At 37.3% G+C, this 20,389-nt stretch overlaps 1 pseudogene across 1 annotated transcript in view; it reads right to left on the reverse strand.

Annotated features, from left to right (window-relative positions):
• Positions 1 to 20,389, reverse strand: part of LOC143237506 (uncharacterized) — a 167,795-nt pseudogene that overhangs the window by 67,189 nt on the left and 80,217 nt on the right. The window contains exons 5-6 of the transcript XR_013020117.1: positions 17,306 to 17,443; positions 10,367 to 10,617 (exon numbers count right to left, since the gene is read on the reverse strand). The product of XR_013020117.1 is annotated as an uncharacterized LOC143237506 (transcript). The remainder of the gene's footprint in view (positions 1 to 10,366; positions 10,618 to 17,305; positions 17,444 to 20,389) is intronic.

Raw genomic sequence — 20,389 nt, forward strand, 5'->3', positions numbered from 1 at the left:
GAGACGGTAGATGTACTATCACTATTTACCAGCAGTACTAGAGAGACGGTAGATGTACTATCACTATTTACCAGCAGTACTAGAGAGACGGTAGATGTACTATCACTATTTACCAGCAGTACTAGAGAAATGGTAGATGTACTATCACTATTTACCAGCAGTACTAGAGAGACGGTAGATGTACTATCACTATCTACCAGCAGTACTAGAGAAATGGTAGATGTACTATCACTATTTACCAGCAGTACTAGAGAAATGGTAGATGTACTATCACTATTTACCAGCAGTACTAGAGAGACAGTTGATGTACTATCACTATTTACCAGCAGTACTAGAGAAATGGTAGATTTAATATAACTAGTTACCAGCAGTACTAGACAGATGGTAGATGTAATATCACTATTTACCAGCAGTACTAGAGAGATGGTAGATGTACTATCACTATTTACCAGCAGTACTAGACAGATGGTAGATGTACTATCACTAGTTACCAGCAGTACTAGAGAGACGGTAGATGTACTATCACTATCTACCAGCAGTACTAGAGAGATGGTAGATTTAATATAACTAGTTACCAGCAGTACTAGACAGATGGTAGATGTACTATCACTATTTACCAGCAGTACTAGAGAGACGGTAGATGTACTATCACTATCTACCAGCAGTACTAGAGAGACGGTTGATGTACTATCACTATTTACCAGCAGTACTAGAAAGACGGTAGATGTACTATCACTATTTACCAGCAGTACTAGAGAGACGGTAGATGTACTATCACTATTTACCAGCAGTACTAGAGAGACGGTTGATGTACTATCACTATTTACCAGCAGTACTAGAGAGACGGTAGATGTACTATCACTATTTACCAGCAGTACTAGAGAAATGGTAGATGTACTATCACTATTTACCAGCAGTACTAGAGAGACAGTTGATGTACTATCACTATTTACCAGCAGTACTAGAGAAATGGTAGATTTAATATAACTAGTTACCAGCAGTACTAGACAGATGGTAGATGTAATATCACTATTTACCAGCAGTACTAGAGAGATGGTAGATGTACTATCACTATTTACCAGCAGTACTAGACAGATGGTAGATGTACCATCACTAGTTACCAGCAGTACTAGAGAGACGGTAGATGTACTGTCACTATTTACCAGCAGTACTAGAGAGACGGTAGATGTACTATCACTATCTACCAGCAGTACTAGAGAGATGGTAGATTTAATATAACTAGTTACCAGCAGTACTAGACAGATGGTAGATGTACTATCACTATTTACCAGCAGTACTAGACAGATGGTAGATGTACTATCACTATTTACCAGCAGTACTAGAGAGACGGTTGATGTACTATCACTATTTACCAGCAGTACTAGAGAGACGGTAGATGTACTATCACTATTTACCAGCAGTACTAGAGAGACGGTAGATGTACTATCACTATTTACCAGCAGTACTAGAGAGACGGTAGATGTACTATCACTATTTACCAGCAGTACCAGAGACACGGTAGATGTACTATCACTATTTACCAGCAGTACTAGAGAGACGGTAGATGTACTATCACTATTTACCAGCAGTACTAGAGAGACGGTAGATGTACTATCACCATTTACCAGCAGTACCAGAGACACGGTAGATGTACTATCACTATTTACCAGCAGTACTAGAGAGACGGTAGATGTACCATCACTATTTACCAGCAGTACCAGAGACACGGTAGATGTACTATCACCATTTACCAGCAGTACTAGAGAGACGGTAGATGTACTATCACTATTTACCAGCAGTACTAGAGAGACGGTAGATGTACCATCACTATTTACCAGCAGTACTAGAGAGACGGTAGATGTACCATCACCATTTACCAGCAGTACTAGAGAGACGGTAGATGTACCATCATTATTTACCAGCAGTACTAGAGAGACGGTAGATGTACTATCACTATTTACCAGCAGTACCAGAGACACGGTAGATGTACTATCACCATTTACCAGCAGTACTAGAGAGACGGTAGATGTACCATCACTATTTACCAGCAGTACTAGAGAGACGGTAGATGAACTATCACCATTTACCAGCAGTACTAGAGAGACGGTAGATGTACCATCACCATTTACCAACAGTACTAGAGAGACGGTAGATGTACTATCACCATTTACCAGCAGTACCAGAGAGACGGTAGATGTACCATCACCATTTACCAGCAGTACTAGTGAGACGGTAGATGTACCATCACTATTTACCAACAGTACTAGAGAGACGGTAGATGTACTATCACTATTTACCAGCAGTACTAGAGAGCGGTAGATGTACTATCACTATTTACCAGCAGTACTAGAGAGACGGTAGATGTACTATCACTATTTACCAGCAGTACTAGAGAGACGGTAGATGTACTATCACTATTTACCAACAGTACTAGAGAGACGGTAGATGTACTATCACTATTTACCAGCAGTACTAGAGAGACGGTAGATGTACTATCACTATTTACCAGCAGTACTAGAGAGACGGTAGATGTACTATCACTATTTACCAGCAGTAGTAGAGAGACGGTAGATGTACTATCACTATTTACCAGCAGTACTAGAGAAATGGTAGATTTAATATAACTAGTTACCAGCAGTACTAGAGAAATGGTAGATGTACTATCACTAGTTACCAGCAGTACTAGAGAGACGGTAGATGTACTATCACTATTTACCAGCAGTACTAGAGAGACGGTAGATGTACTATCACTATTTACCAACAGTACTAGAGAGACGGTAGATGTACTATCACTATTTACCAGCAGTACTAGAGAGACGGTAGATGTACTATCACTATTTACCAGCAGTACTAGAGAGACGGTAGATGTACTATCACTATTTACCAACAGTACTAGAGAGACGGTAGATGTACTATCACTATTTACCAGCAGTACTAGAGAGACGGTAGATGTACTATCACTATTTACCAGCAGTACTAGAGAGACAGTTGATGTACTATCACTATTTACCAGCAGTACTAGAGAGACGGTAGATGTACTATCACTATTTACCAGCAGTACTAGAGAGATGGTAGATGTAATATCACTATTTACCAGCAGTACTAGAGAAATGGTAGATTTAATATAACTAGTTACCAGCAGTACTAGACAGATGGTAGATGTACTATCACTATTTACCAGCAGTACTAGAGAGACGGTAGATGTATTATCACTATTTACCAGCAGTACTAGAGAGACAGTAGATGTACTATCACTAGTTACCAGCAGTACTAGAGAGACGGTAGATGTACTATCACTATTTACCAGCAGTACTAGAGAAATGGTAGATTTAATATAACTAGTTACCAGCAGTACTAGACAGATGGTAGATGTACTATCACTATTTACCAGCAGTACTAGAGAGACGGTAGATGTATTATCACTATTTACCAGCAGTACTAGAGAGACAGTAGATGTACTATCACTAGTTACCAGCAGTACTAGAGAGACGGTAGATGTACTATCACTATTTACCAGCAGTACTAGAGAGATGGTAGATGTACTATCACTATTTACCAGCAGTACTAGAGAGACGGTAGATGTGCTATCACTATTTACCAGCAGTACTAGACAGATGGTAGATGTACCATCACCATTTACCAGCAGTACCAGAGAGACGGTAGATGTACCATCACCTATTTACCAGCAGTACCAGAGAAATGGTAGATTTAATATAACTAGTTACCAGCAGTACTAGACAGATGGTAGATGTAATATCACCATTTACCAGCAGTACCAGAGAGACGGTAGATGTACTATCACCATTTACCAGCAGTACCAGACAGATGGTAGATGTACCATCACTAGTTACCAGCAGTACTAGAGAGACGGTAGATGTACCATCACTATTTTACCAGCAGTACCAGAGAGACAGTTGATGTACTATCACTATTTACCAGCAGTACTAGAGAGACGGTAGATGTACTATCACCATTTACCAGCAGTACCAGAGACACGGTAGATGTACCATCACCATTTACCAGCAGTACTAGAGAGACGGTAGATGTACCATCACCATTTACCAGCAGTACTAGAGAGACGGTAGATGTACCATCACCATTTACCAGCAGTACTAGAGAGACGGTAGATGTACCATCACCATTTCACCAACAGTACCAGAGAGACGGTAGATGTACCATCACTCATTTACCAGCAGTACCAGAGAGACGGTAGATGTACTATCACTATTTACCAGCAGTACTAGTGAGACGGTAGATGTACTATCACCATTTACCAACAGTACTAGAGAGACGGTAGATGTACTATCACTATTTACCAGCAGTACTAGAGAGACGGTAGATGTACTATCACCATTTACCAGCAGTACTAGAGAGACGGTAGATGTACTATCACTATTTACCAGCAGTACTAGAGAGACGGTAGATGTACCATCACTATTTACCAACAGTACTAGAGAGACGGTAGATGTACTATCACTATTTACCAGCAGTACTAGAGAGACGGTAGATGTACTATCACCATTTACCAGCAGTACTAGAGAGACGGTAGATGTACTATCACTATTTACCAGCAGTACTAGAGAGACGGTAGATGTACCATCACCATTTACCAGCAGTACCAGAGAAATGGTAGATTTAATATAACCAGTTACCAGCAGTACTAGAGAAATGGTAGATGTACCATCACTAGTTACCAGCAGTACTAGAGAGACGGTAGATGTACCATCACCATTTACCAGCAGTACTAGAGAGACGGTAGATGTACTATCACCATTTACCAACAGTACCAGAGAGACGGTAGATGTACTCATCACCATTTTACCAGCAGTACTAGAGAGACGGTAGATGTACTATCACCATTTACCAGCAGTACTAGAGAGACGGTAGATGTACTATCACCATTTACCAACAGTACTAGAGAGACGGTAGATGTACTATCACTATTTACCAGCAGTACTAGAGAGACGGTAGATGTACCATCACTATTTACCAGCAGTACTAGAGAGACAGTTGATGTACTATCACTATTTACCAGCAGTACTAGAGAGACGGTAGATGTACTATCACTATTTACCAGCAGTACTAGAGAGACGGTAGATGTAATATCACCATTTTACCAGCAGTACTAGAGAAATGGTAGATTTAATATAACTAGTTACCAGCAGTACTAGACAGATGGTAGATGTACTATCACTATTTACCAGCAGTACTAGAGAGACGGTAGATGTATTATCACTATTTACCAGCAGTACTAGAGAGACAGTAGATGTACTATCACTAGTTACCAGCAGTACTAGAGAGACGGTAGATGTACTATCACTATTTACCAGCAGTACTAGAGAAATGGTAGATTTAATATAACTAGTTACCAGCAGTACTAGACAGATGGTAGATGTACCATCACTCATTTACCAGCAGTACCAGAGAGACGGTAGATGTATTATCACTATTTACCAGCAGTACTAGAGAGACAGTAGATGTAATATCACTAGTTACCAGCAGTACTAGAGAGACGGTAGATGTACTATCACTATTTACCAGCAGTACTAGAGAGATGGTAGATGTACTATCACTATTTACCAGCAGTACTAGAGAGACGGTAGATGTACTATCACTATTTACCAGCAGTACTAGACAGATGGTAGATGTACTATCACTATTTACCAGCAGTACTAGAGAGACGGTAGATGTACTATCACTATTTACCAGCAGTACTAGAGAAATGGTAGATTTAATATAACTAGTTACCAGCAGTACTAGACAGATGGTAGATGTAATATCACTATTTACCAGCAGTACTAGAGAGACGGTAGATGTACTATCACTATTTACCAGCAGTACTAGAGAGATGGTAGATGTACTATCACTAGTTACCAGCAGTACTAGAGAGACGGTAGATGTACTATCACTATTTACCAGCAGTACTAGAGAGACAGTTGATGTACTATCACTATTTACCAGCAGTACTAGAGAGACGGTAGATGTACTATCACTATTTACCAGCAGTACTAGAGAAATGGTAGATTTAATATAACTAGTTACCAGCAGTACTAGACAGATGGTAGATGTAATATCACTATTTACCAGCAGTACTAGAGAGATGGTAGATGTACTATCACTATTTACCAGCAGTACTAGACAGATGGTAGATGTACTATCACTAGTTACCAGCAGTACTAGAGAGACGGTAGATGTACTATCACTATCTATCAGCAGTACTAGAGAGATGGTAGATTTAATATAACTAGTTACCAGCAGTACTAGAGAGACGGTAGATGTACTATCACTATTTACCAGCAGTACTAGAGAGACGGTAGATGTACTATCATTATTTACCAGCAGTACTAGAGAGACGGTAGATGTACTATCACTATTTACCAGCAGTACTAGAGAGACGGTAGATGTACTGTCACTATTTATCAGCAGTACTAAAGAGACAGTTGATGTAATATCACTATTTACCAGCAGTACTAGAGAGACGGTAGATGTACTATCATTATTTACCAGCAGTACTAGAGAGATGGTAGATGTAATATCACTATTTACCAGCAGTACTAGAGAGACGGTAGATGTACTATCATTATTTACCAGCAGTACTAGAGAGACGGTAGATGTACTATCACTATTTACCAGCAGTACTAGAGAGACGGTAGATGTACTATCACTATTTACCAGCAGTACTAGAGAGACGGTAGATGTAATATCACTATTTACCAGCAGTACTAGAGAGACGGTAGATGTACTATCACTATTTACCAGCAGTACTAGAGAGACGGTAGATGTACTATCATTATTTACCAGCAGTACTAGAGAGACGGTAGATGTACTATCACTATTTACCAGCAGTACTAGAGAGACGGTAGATGTACTATCACTATTTACCAGCAGTACCAGAGACACAATAGATGTACTATCACTATTTACCAACAGTACTAGAGAAATGGTAGATTTAATATAACTAGTTACCAGCAGTACTAGACAGATGGTAGATGTAATATCACTATTTACCAGCAGTACTAGAGAGACGGTAGATGTACTATCATTATTTACCAGCAGTAATAGAGAGACGGTAGATGTACTATCACTATTTACCAACAGTACTAGAGAAATGGTAGATTTAATATAACTAGTTACCAGCAGTACTAGACAGATGGTAGATGTAATATCACTATTTACCAGCAGTACTAGAGAGACGGTAGATGTAATATCATTATTTACCAGCAGTACTAGAGAGACGGTAGATGTACTATCATTATTTACCAGCAGTACTAGAGAGACGGTAGATGTACTATCACTATTTACCAACAGTACTAGAGAAATGGTAGATTTAATATAACTAGTTACCAGCAGTACTAGACAGATGGTAGATGTAATATCACTATTTACCAGCAGTACTAGAGAGACGGTAGATGTAATATCATTATTTACCAGCAGTACCAGAGACACAATAGATGTACTATCACTATTTACCAACAGTACTAGAGAAATGGTAGATTTAATATAACTAGTTACCAGCAGTACTAGACAGATGGTAGATGTAATATCACTATTTACCAGCAGTACTAGAGAGACGGTAGATGTACTATCATTATTTACCAGCAGTACTAGAGAGACGGTAGATGTACTATCACTATTTACCAGCAGTACTAGAGAGACGGTAGTACATCTCAGTACTAGTGAGATGTAACCTGAATATCAGTTTACCCTTAGTACTAGTGAGATGTAACCTGAACATCAGTTTACCTTTAGTACTAGTGAGATGTAACCTGAATATCACTTTACCCTCAGTACTAGTGAGATGCAACCTGAATATCACTTTACCCTTAGTACTAGTGAGATGTAATCTGAATATCACTTTACCCTTAGTACTGGTGAGATGTAACCTGAATATCACATTACCCTTAGTACTAGTGAGATGTAACCCAAATATCACTTTACCCTCAGTACTAGTGAGATGTAACCTGAATATCACTTCACCTTTAGTACTAGTGAGATGTAACCTGAATATCACTTTACCCTTAGTACTAGTGAGATATAACCTGAATATCAGTTTACCTTTAGTACTAGTGAGATGTAACCTGAATATCACTTTACCCTTAGTACTGGTGAGATGTAACCTGAATATCACATTACCCTTAGTACTAGTGAGATGTAACCCAAATATCACTTTACCCTCAGTACTAGTGAGATGTAACCTGAATATCACTTCACCTTTAGTACTAGTGAGATGTAACCTGAATATCACTTTACCCTTAGTACTAGTGAGATGTAACCTGAATATCACTTTACCCTTAGTACTAGTGAGATGTAACCTGAATATCACTTCACCTTTAGTACTAGTGAGATGTAACCTGAATATCACTTTACCCTTAGTACTAGTGAGATGTAACCTGAATATCATACTTAGTACTAGTGAGATGTAACCCAAATATCACTTTACCCTTAGTACTAGTGAGATGTAACCCAAATATCACTTTACCCTCAGTACTAGTGAGATGTAACCTGAATACCAGTTTACCCTTAGTACTAGTGAGATGTAACCTGAATATCACTTTATCCTTAGTACTAGTGAGATGTAACCTGAATATCACTTCACCTTCCGTACTAGTGAGATGTAACCTGAATATCACTTCACCTTCCGTACTAGTGAGATGTAACCCGAATATCACTTCACCTTCCGTACTAGAGAGATGTAACCTGAATATCACTTCACCTTCCGTACCAGACAGATGTAGAGATGTTTTTATGTTTTAAGTGCAGATGGTTTTTTCACATTTGTTTTGAAGCCTCGTGTCAGTAGAATCAATGTACTCCGGTAATTGTTGAGATGTCCTATAGATAACTGTGTCCTTTAGGATTTACACAGTTCTCAGTCTGTTTTGTGTTCTAACAATATAATTACATTGTAGCTGGTAGTTTATACATAAACTACAAGATCAGTGACAGTTACATCTTTGGCCCAACTTACCAAGGTTTGTTATGTTATTTAAGTCAAACAATTAATTCTTACTTACTAATTTATGAGAACATTAAATGAGAGGTACGCAGCTGTGGTAAATGCATATAATACAGTTTGTTTCTGATATCACAACTTTTATACTGTAAGGTTAGGCTTAAGGTAAGAAGAAACAGTGAATATACCTTTGTTATTTGGTAAAATATTAATTTTATTTTATACAACCAATAAACTTAATGTTTTGTTTTTAAATTGTAAAAGTGTTTCCAATATATCTTCTACAATAAAGTGGTTTTATTTCAGTTCCACAAATTTTTGTTCCACCAGACAATATTAGCTAAAGTATATGCAGAGCTAGGTAAGTCCTATCTCTGTTGCATTGAGGTCTTACCCCTTGAAAATAAAAATTGATGTTTTTGGTAGTATAGCATAGTAAAGTTTTCATAACATTTGGGAATGTTAGGTATATGTGGTGAAAAAAGGAAACATGAGAAAACCATATTATGAAACTTGTGCTTCAAATAGCTGTTGTTTTTAAATATATTACTGAAGTCTCAATAAAGTTAAAACATTGTTAGATTTTAGTTGCTTGTTTGGAATTAAACACAAAGCTACACAATAAGCTATATATTCTCTGTCCACCATAGCTATTGAAACCCAGTTTCTAACACTATAAGTCCACTGGGAAGGGCACGTTGTTTGAAACCATTGGTTTTTACAAAATCTAATGGATAAAGTTGAAATAGTGTACTGGTATCAAGTCACTGTGCCGTATTTATTGAAACTGAAGATCTTACAAAAATCAAATGATTACTGTTGGAATATAACTGCTGAAATCTAAATACAGTGTTATATATTATTCAAAGTAGGTTCAGGAAGGGAAAGAAGGACTATCAGAACAGACAGTCTACAAAAGAGTGGGTTTGTTTGGTAACCTGTAATTCAAGGCAGATGATTTGTTGACTTAACAGTACATCAAAATGACTGTGAAAAAAGTTAAAATAAAAATAGAACATTTAAACTCTCATATAATGAAATATCGTTAAAAGTAAACTTTAAATTTATAATTAGTGTGCCATTGCAGATGTCATGTCTCGTTTAGAACTGTATGAAAGCAAAGCCCATAGTAACATCCAATTTCAGTATTTGAATGCAACACGCTACAATGAAGCTATCCAACTGTTTCCACTGTTGAGCAGAATCAAACCCCAAACATCAGACAGTTTCTTGTAATAATCAGGTTATATTCCAATGATAGGTCTGTTAGTTTGTTTCTAGGATTTTGGTTGTCGTTTGTATACGTGTACTTGTTCTAGTGACAAACTCGCTCTGCTTTCTTATCAACTACTAAAACAGCAACGTTAATACAATATTGTATATTTTATTTAAATAAACAAAATGAAAGCCTACCTGGTGCAGAAATGCTTGATTGAAATGCTGCTGTACTTGACATGGAGAGATTGTGTCTTTTCTCCCAGGAGAAGGAGAGGACTGACTACTGGAGGGGAGCATGGAGAATGGTGGGCTGGGTCGAAGTGTCATTCCGGATGGTTGTGTGACAGAGTTGATACCACCGCTTCCTGGTCCTGGTCGACTTACAGAAGGCATATTTACAGGGTGGTTAGAGAGCAAAGTGGGCATTAATGGTGCTTGAAACATGGCTGAAAATAAAATATTGAAAATACATGAAAATAAGCAATGACTCTTGAAACACTGCTGAATATTTATAAAATACTGAAACTAAACAATTGAAATATACTGGAATAAATCATCATGTTTAAAAATAGCTGAACGTTTATGAAATACTAAAATAAACAACTAAAATGTATCAGAATAAATCAGAGGTGTTATGTGAAACATGGCTGAATGTCTGTAAAATGTATTGAATCAAATCAGAAGCGTTAATTGAAACATGGCTAAATGTTTGTAAAATGCATGAGAATAAATCAAAGGTGTTAAATGAAACATAGCTGAATGTTTGTAAAATGTACTGGAATAAATGAAAAGTGTTAATTGAAACATGGCTGAGTGTTTGTAAAATGTATTGGAATAAATGAGAGGTGTTAATTGAAACTTGGCTGAATGTTTGTAAAATGCGAAAAATAAACAACTAAAATACATAAAAATAAAAAAGATAGTATTAACTATTCCCTTATGTAATAAGTGTATATGTATTATCTATACTATCAAAGTTTAAACATTATTAACCAAAACAGCTCGAGGAAGTAATATAAAAAGAATTGTCAGAAAACATTCCACTTATGTATCTGTGGTAAGCTTTAGAAGTTATAACACTAAAATTCTTAGGTCCGTCTTTCCTATGAGCAAAGTGAAGATAAATTAATTGTAAAAAAAAAACCCTCCCAGAACCTTTTTAGAAATAACAAAATGTCTTTTACTGATGGGACAGGCTCTGTCACTTTATCCATTCGATATTTTAGAAACAATTCTCACACTAATCGCAACAAATTTAGTTTCTCTTTTTATTCTCTGCACTTTCACAACTGAGAGTTCTACCACTACCAGTTTTTTAAAAGCTACAGTTCATCTCTTGCTTAGAGAGCTTTCACGTAAAGCTACACAAAGGAAAGAACCATATCTATAATTTTGAACTAATATATTAGAGAGAAGACAGCTAATCAACAGCAACCAGCTCTCGGTCTACTGCTGTTGCTCAAACGAATCGTGTGATTTCACTGAAGTCTCACAGTACAACCCAAAGTGAGCCACTGAATCTTAAGCTTCGCTTTTCGGGCGCAATAAATAATGGGCCACGCTTGCTCCAACAGTCATGGAAACAAAAAGAATAAATTTCCATTTTACAGAACCAAGTTTCAAGATAAACGTTACTCATATAAGGACATCAGTAACACATCATAATACAATAACAAAATGATATCCTTGCTTATATGATATTGGATAAACGTTTTTATTCCACGTTGTGCAACCCCATCTTCATGAAATTTTTATCCAATTCAATGGTCCACACATACTGTCCCTAATTTTAAACTGTTGACTAGTCAACCAACCAAAATAACCAACCGAATATTAATTCAATATCAAGACTAAATGGCCGGGTCAGTGGCCCACACATACCATCCCTAATTTTAAACTGTTGACTAGTCAACCAATCAACTATTAATTCAATATCAAAACTAAATGGCCGGATCAGTGGCTCACACATACCATCCTTAATTTTAAACTGTTGACTAGTCAACCAACCAAAAGAACCAACCGACTATTAATTCAATATCAGGACTAAATGGCCGGGTCATTGGCCCACACATACCGTCACTAATTTTAAACTGTTGACTAGTCAACCAAACAAAAGAACCAACCGACTATTAATTCAATATCAGGACTAAATAGCCGGGTCAGTGGCCCACACATACCGTCCCTAATTTTAAACTGTTGACTAGTCAACCAACCGACTATTAATTCAATATCAGGACTAAATAGCCGGGTCAGTGGCCCACACATACCATCCCTAATTTTAAACTGTTGACTAGTCAACCAACCAACTATTAATTCAATATCAAAACTAAATGGCTGGGTCATTGGCTCACACATACCATCCCTAATTTTAAACTGTTGACTAGCCAACCAACCAAAAGAACCAACCGACTATTAATTCAATATCAGGACTAAATGGCTGGGTCAGTGGCCCACATATACCGTCACTAATTTTAAACTGTTGACTAGTCAACCAACCAAAAGAACCAACCGACTATTAATTCAATATTAGGACTAAATGGCCGGGTCAGTGGCCCACACATACCGTCCCTAATTTTAAACTGTTGACTAGTCAACCAACCAAAAGAACCAACCGACCATTAATTCAATATCAGGACTAAATGCCATTTTTATAACACGCTCAAAGATAAAAGCACATAACGTATTAAGCGACAAATCACGGGCTCGAACCTTGGACGTCTTGACGTGCATTCCGACAAACTAAAATAATATAATGTAGGCTCCTTTCTATCCTGTGTGTAATGCAAGTTGATCTTAATTTATAAAAAATGACATGTGAAAATCAATACAAAATATCTTAAAGTGTGATTTTTTTAATTTGTTATGAAATAGTACTTTCGTGTTCCTAACAAGTCTGAACTGACACTTGCAAGCCTGGCATGGCCTAGTGCGTTAAGGCGTGCGCTTCGTAATCTGAGGGTCGCAGGTTCGCGCCCGAGTCGTGCCAAACATGCTCGCCCTCCCAGCCGTGGGGGCGTTATAATGTTACGGTCAATCCCACTATTCGTTGGTAAAAGAGTAGCCCAAGAGTTAGCGGTGGGTGGTGATGACTAGCTGCCTTCCCTCTAGTCTTACACTGCTAAATTAGGGACGGCTAGCACAGATAGCCCTCGAGTAGCTTTGTGCGAAATTCCAAAAACAACAAAAACAACGACACTTGCAACCTTTTTTGTTATAAAAGTAGTATAGATAGTTACATCCATAGCCAGCAGACTCGGTCGTAGAAATAAATGAAACAAGCTCTTAAAGTAGCATTTATCATGCACGTGTCTAATTACACACTAGGACATATAAAAAAAGTAAAATAGATTACGTATTATATTACAAAACTTGCTTTGCACGTAAACACATACAATATAATGTCAAAGATCGTGTGTGTGTGTCTAAAATGGATAAACAAGTATTATGCAGATGTTGAAACATAAAAACCACACAAATGTCACGTTGGTAGATATTCGGATGTGTTTAAGATATACACCTGGTACTGGAATATATCAACCGTCAGTAGTTTAAAACGGCCTAATCAAGTAATCGAGTGTTTTTTATTAATATTTTAACGTATGTTGACTAGCATACATGTACAATTTAAATATATTCCTTTGTCAATATTCTTCGTGCTATTAAACTAAAGTTCTACTGAACACTGAAAGCGCAGTAAATACGCAAAGTCTTTCACATCATGTTATTCGAAATCCAAGGAATTCTTCGTTAATAATGTAGATTTATTACAGGGCAGATCACGTTTATACATCACGCAATGGTAACAACTGCGTGTTGGTGAAGTCAAGAAATCTAGTGATGACAAACAAACAAAAGATAGGACTTTTTTAGCAATACAACAAATCCCTATAGCTCGCTGTTATAAATGAATCATAAACTGTTTCGACTATAAAGCCTTACTATGCTAGTCATTGTTACTTTTGTAACGTTAGAGTGAACGTTTTTTGTAGAATACCAGACACAGCGAAGGTGCCTAACTGATGAGTCAACGCATTCAAATGTTTACTTTTGTTCTATAACTTTGTATGCTCGTAGTTTTATTATAGTTATATTAATTATACACAAATTTACACGTGTTAACTTCTAAGCCAGTCCACTCCAAATTAATCTACACAGATCTCACATGAACAAACTGCTAAGATAATCGCTCCTTTATGGAAACTAGTAACACAAGCACAAACATACGTACAACTTACAGCTTTAACTTGGATCTTCCCAAACTCACCTGATCAACATTAGCTAAAGCCGGGTATATTAAAGAATATTACCTTTCCACCCTGGTGAGGGTTGATATTAACATAAAACACCTGTTGTACCAGTTTCTAAACACGTTTAGAACTAAATTTTCTTTTGGTCACATTTTCTTAACATTTACAAAAGACCTATACACAATGTGACGATTGTACTTAACGAGTTATTTTTAATATAAATACGATGGTTGGATGTCCACCAATGAACGTGCTGGTGACACTAAACACATGTCCACTATGTCTTGCTTGCATATGATGAAGCCAAACATCGGAATAGAATCAACCTAAGTTACGCTACGTTTTTCTTTTATCTACACTAACCACTTAAAGAGACGTGATGTTATCTAGCGTTCACGAGCTTTCTGCTACACTTAAACAAACGATCAGCATCTTCTGGAACTTGAAACCCTGCCCAATGACGTAAGCATGAATAATTTCTCTTATTAACAACAATACCGATATTTTTCTGTTACCACTGAAACTACTGTCTTCATTCTTGTACATTCTACTGATCTCAACCGTACCAGAAAAAAATTACACTTTTTACAAATTGGCCCCAATTCTTAATGTTCAAAAAAATACGAATGCTTTTTCGTTTGGTACGTTTTTCAAACTTCTCGTTGGGCGAGTTTAAAATCCACATCTCTCTACGTAATAAGAGGCAACTGTACCTCGATATTTCTTATATATCACTGTTTGCTTGTTTTTTAATTTCGCGCAAAGCTACACGAGAGCTATCTGCACTAGCTGTCCCTAATTTAGCAGTGTAAGACTAGAGGGAAGGCAGCTAGCCATCACCACTCGCCGCCAACGCTTGGGCTATTTTTTAACAACGAAGAGTGGGATTAACCGTAACATAATGACGAAACCTAAGGGTGAAAGGGCGAGCATATTTGGTGTGACGGGAATTCGAACCCACGACCCTCGGATTACGGGTCGGGCGCCTTAACCACCTGGCCATGTTGGGCCGTCTTATATAGAGAGAAATGACGATTTGGCTACTTGTAATAAAAGCTCGTTTAAAGTAACGCTTTTGTAATGTAAATCTAATTCATGTAAATTCTAAACGTAATGTTGTAAAACATTACGTGATAACATAAGTACAAACAGAATGTATAATTTGTTGCGCAAAAAAAATTAAATATTTTCTAACGTTTTATTTTGGACAAGAAAAACTAACAAACAGTCTTGTCATCTCACTTGTACACACCTGAAATATGTTGTCGGTTACGGTACTTTTTGTTTCTTCACAGATGTATGACGTATATAAGTCCGGCATGGCCAGGTGGTTCAGGCACCTCGTAATCCGAGGGTTGCAGGTTCGAATCCCCTTCTCACCAAACATGCTCGCCCTTTCAGCTGTGAGGGCATTATAATGTAGGCCAATCCCACTAGTAGTTGGTTAGCCCGAGAATTGGCGGTGGGTGTTGATGACTAACTGCCTTCCCTTTGGTCTTACACTGCTAAATTAGGGACAGCTAGCGCAGATAGCCCTCGTGTAGCTTTGCGCGAAATTAAAAAAAACAAACAAAGAAATAATGATATCTATACGGTCGAAGACTGCTATGAATTTCGCGCCAAGCTACACAAGGGTTATCTGCGCTGACCGACCATGATTTAGCAGTGAGAGAATAGAGGAAAGTCATGCAGTCATCATCGTCAACTCTTGGGCTACCAACGAATAGTGGGATTGACCGTCACATTATAACGTAGCCACAGATGAAAGGATGACGGGGATTCGCCCACAACCCTCAGATTGCGAGGGAAGTGCCCTAAACACCAAGCCACACCAGTCCGTCTCATACTAGAAGATAGAAAAAACAAAACAAAAAACAACTACAGGAAACCAGATGGGGTATTCGTCCTTCTGGATGGAAGTTATGTAAATTCATGATTAATGAAAGGTTATCTTAGAACATTAAAAGTTGCATCCCTTATATGTAACTATAAAAAACGCCCATTAAAATCGCAAATTGCAAAACTGAATGTTTTTATGTACCCCTGCATGGACTCAATAAACCTCCGTATGAATTCTGGTTTACGATCCATTCATGCCTTGGCATACAAGAGAGTACTATTATACCTATATAGATTTAGTATGTCCTATAGCACTGTATAACTAGATATCACATATACGGTTATGATGACAGAATTAGCGCAAGGGATCTCCGAAATGTCAAGTTAAATTTCAAAAGATCCATAAATTCTAGTGCTTTCGAATATGTAAGGAGAACAGTTGACTACTGGGAAACTTCGAGATTCTAGGTCTTTTAAAACCTACATCCATGAGACTGTACGCTACTACGCTTACGATCAGTTCCTGTACATCAAGAATAATGATATTAACTCTGAATGAGATACCACAAAATAATGATATTAACTCTGAATGAGATACCACAAAATAATGATATTAACTCTGAATGCGATACCACAGAATAATGATATTCGTGTGAATATTTTTACCAACTATTCTTCTACACGGCGACTTTAAATTCTACAATGTTTTCACTGCACTACAGTTTTATATCGGCCAGCCCTCTGGCGACATAACATGTTTTAAGTATTTTTTCCCCTGTAATCGCTTAAATATTAGTTAACTAAAATTTTCAACCACTAAAATAGCTTAGGAGTAACACGGTTTACTTGACGAAAAAATAATAATAAAGAACTAATTTAAAATAATCTGAAAGACAAAAAAACAAATCAAAAGGTGAAAACATTCAGAGTATTTACCAACTTCAACTCGAGCTTTCATAACATACCAACCACACGTGTATCATATAAGTAAGGTCATTAAAGGAATCTGGTTTAAACTTGTAAATGAGAAAGCTCTCGAGTCACCTACCAGGATTGTTTACCCATTCTTGTAGAGCTTTCTGAAGACGCCGAACGTGAAGAGGTTTACTAGCCATCCCAACCAGGGCCATTATCTCCAGAAACTCATCTTCCCCAGCTTCACATAGCTGTTGGACATCGTCTCCACCTGCGGGAAAAATACTGAACTAATGCTTTCTGTATTCAGTTTAAAGATTATTTTATTTTAGAGTATACATACACGGGAGTTCGAAGACGTTAGAAGTATAACTGCTAATGAACTATATGCGAAACGTTTTGGAGAAATTACGTAGGACTGTTTAGTGTCTGACTAGATGTACAGTTATACACAGTTCATTTAATATTTTACAACAGTGAAGAAAATGGCAATGTTCCCTGTGCTTTTTCTCTTACTGATATACATTTATTATCTTCTTGGGAGTTATAAAGGATATTTTGTGAAATAATTACAGAACTTAAGTTATGTTTAGTTTAATATATCGAACATAATGATAAGATAAAGCAATTGGTAGCTGTTCAACGGAATTATTCCTACCAGGTAAAACAGATGTTATTTCAAATTATTAAAGCCATTATCACTTTCAACAGACAGGGAAGATACAAACGCCATCTATCGTCATCTTTAATTTTGAGCTACCTGACCAAATGACAGCAGCACGCTATTATCCACTGTCCAAGCTAAGCGATTACCCGTCATCTTTATAGCATGCCCACAGCTTAATTATATTACGATATTGGAAGAATTCAAATCCGGTGTAACTGCACCGAAATCCAGAGCTATACCACAAGGTTAACTGGTGTTGAATCTATTTACATTGGTGTTCGACTAAATTATGTTGTCATTACAAAGGGTGGACCTATGCGTATACTGGAATAGCTATTGTTGTTACATATCACTTCGCTAGTGAAGTGTCTATAGTTATTGTTTATCTGAGTTTGTATTTTTAAAAACAACCTTCCACACTTCCCCACACAACTGACATGGGCACGACTTGTCCATCAACAGTGATAATGAAAGAATGACTGCTAATCAGAATCGAACTGTTATAATCACGAACTGTAAGTCACCACGACCAACAACAAAAAGGATAGGGCGAGAGCTACTGAAGAATTCTGGTTTATTTGGTTTCTTAGAAAAACCACACTGGGCTATCCTTTGTGTTCACTGCGACGAATCGAACCCCGAATCTAAGTGTTTAAATCTACCAAGGGACCAAAGTACTGTGAACATCTTACAATTTCATCCCTTTTACAAGGACTGAGGGGAAAACTGTTTTCACAAAACTACATTACATATGGCAAATGCTTGTAACGCCACCTGGAAATTAGACTTGGATGGATTCAGGGGTAGTCGCCAAAATCATCTCAACACTTTACTACAAAAGTGGTCTATGAAACACGGTTATTAGACAAATCGTATTCGAAAACCTGTGACAAATCAGAACATAATAAAAGTTCCTTACTAATTTTTATCAAAGTGTTATTTTTATTTTTAATTACTCGATATTAATGGTTCTCAAAGTGTGGTCCGAAAGTGTCTTCCAGGTGATTTGCGGGCTGGTCCAACAAGAAATAGCATCCCGTTAGTCCTAACAAGAATTTATTGTAGAGGAAAGTGGTGAAATTTGAAAACCACTGCTACATGAACTTGTATTGTCCTAAGCTAACGTTTTCATTATTTAAGGCTTTGCTTTTTTAACCGTACACTTTTATTGAGAATAACTATACTTGTGAACAACATGTATCAATACTTCCTGGTATTTCGGGTATTTCATTTCTCCTTCCGATGTTCCAGTACTAAAGACTAAGTTAGGCTTGTATATATGACATTTATTTGTTTTTATACCTGTGTGTATTCATCTTATAGTTCAGTTTGTGTATACCTCTTTCAGTATCACTGGTAAGATAACAGTGAAATTTGTAATACATCTCTCTTAATATCACACGACTGGTAAGATGATGGTTCAGTTTGTGATATATATCTTTTAATATCACACGACTGGTAAGATGATGGTTCAGTTTGTGATATATATCTTTTAATATCACACGACTGGTAAGATGATGGTTCAGTTTGTGATATATATCTTTTAATATCACACGACTGGTAAAATGATGGTTCAGTTTGTGATATATATCTCTTAATATCACATGACTGGTAAAATGATGGTTCAGTTTGTGATATATATCTTAATATCACACGACTGGTAAGATAATGGTTCAGTTTGTGATATATATCTTTTAATATCACACGACTGGTAAGATAATGGTTCAGTTTGTGATATATCTCCAAGTCTTCAATGGTAGGATGATGATTTAGTTTTCATATTGCAATATCTTCAATATCAGTGGTAGGATTATGTTTCCGTTTGTCATATGTCAAAGTTACAATAAAATCACCCCAGCCGAACACTTTACAGCTAAGTCTCACAGTTTGGTTATTTTGTATTTATAACAATGCTACTGCTTCTGCTACTAAGATACTAACCCTATACGTTAATATAATTAACGACTGACCAGCCAGAAATCAGTCGATCAAGAGCACCGCTGTCCACTGTGATATAACACACTCAAAGATTAAATCCAGAGAGATATTTGGTGGTATTACACGGACTGGGACCCGGACCTTCAGTTCGTAGGTGTAGTTTAAAGGCTGTCAGTTTTTCAAACAACAACAACCAAACAGACGTTGCAATACATACTGTGGGTTAAGGCGTTCGACTCGTAATCTGAGGGTCGCGGGTTCGAATCTTCGTCGCACTAGACATGCTCGCCTTTTCAGCCGTGGGGGCGTTATAATGTGACGATTAATCCCACTATTCGTTGATAACAGAGTAGCCCAAGAGTTGGCGGTTGGTGGTAATGACTAGCTGCCTTCCCTTTAATCCCACATTGCTAAATTAGGGACGGCTAACGCAGATAGCCCCTGTGTAGCTTTGCGCGAAATTACAAAAAAATAAACAAACATTTTTCTCGAGGAAAAACTTGCTTTCTTTGATTCTTTAAACCAACGTCTGGACTAATGTCACCCAAACCAAGTTTTCCATTCAGTGATGTCGAGAAAACCCACTTGTAGAGAAATATATATGTAAAAACG

The sequence above is a fragment of the Tachypleus tridentatus genome, chromosome 2, assembly GCF_004210375.1.
Source record: "Tachypleus tridentatus isolate NWPU-2018 chromosome 2, ASM421037v1, whole genome shotgun sequence".
In the NCBI taxonomy this organism is placed as follows: domain Eukaryota; kingdom Metazoa; phylum Arthropoda; class Merostomata; order Xiphosura; family Limulidae; genus Tachypleus; species Tachypleus tridentatus.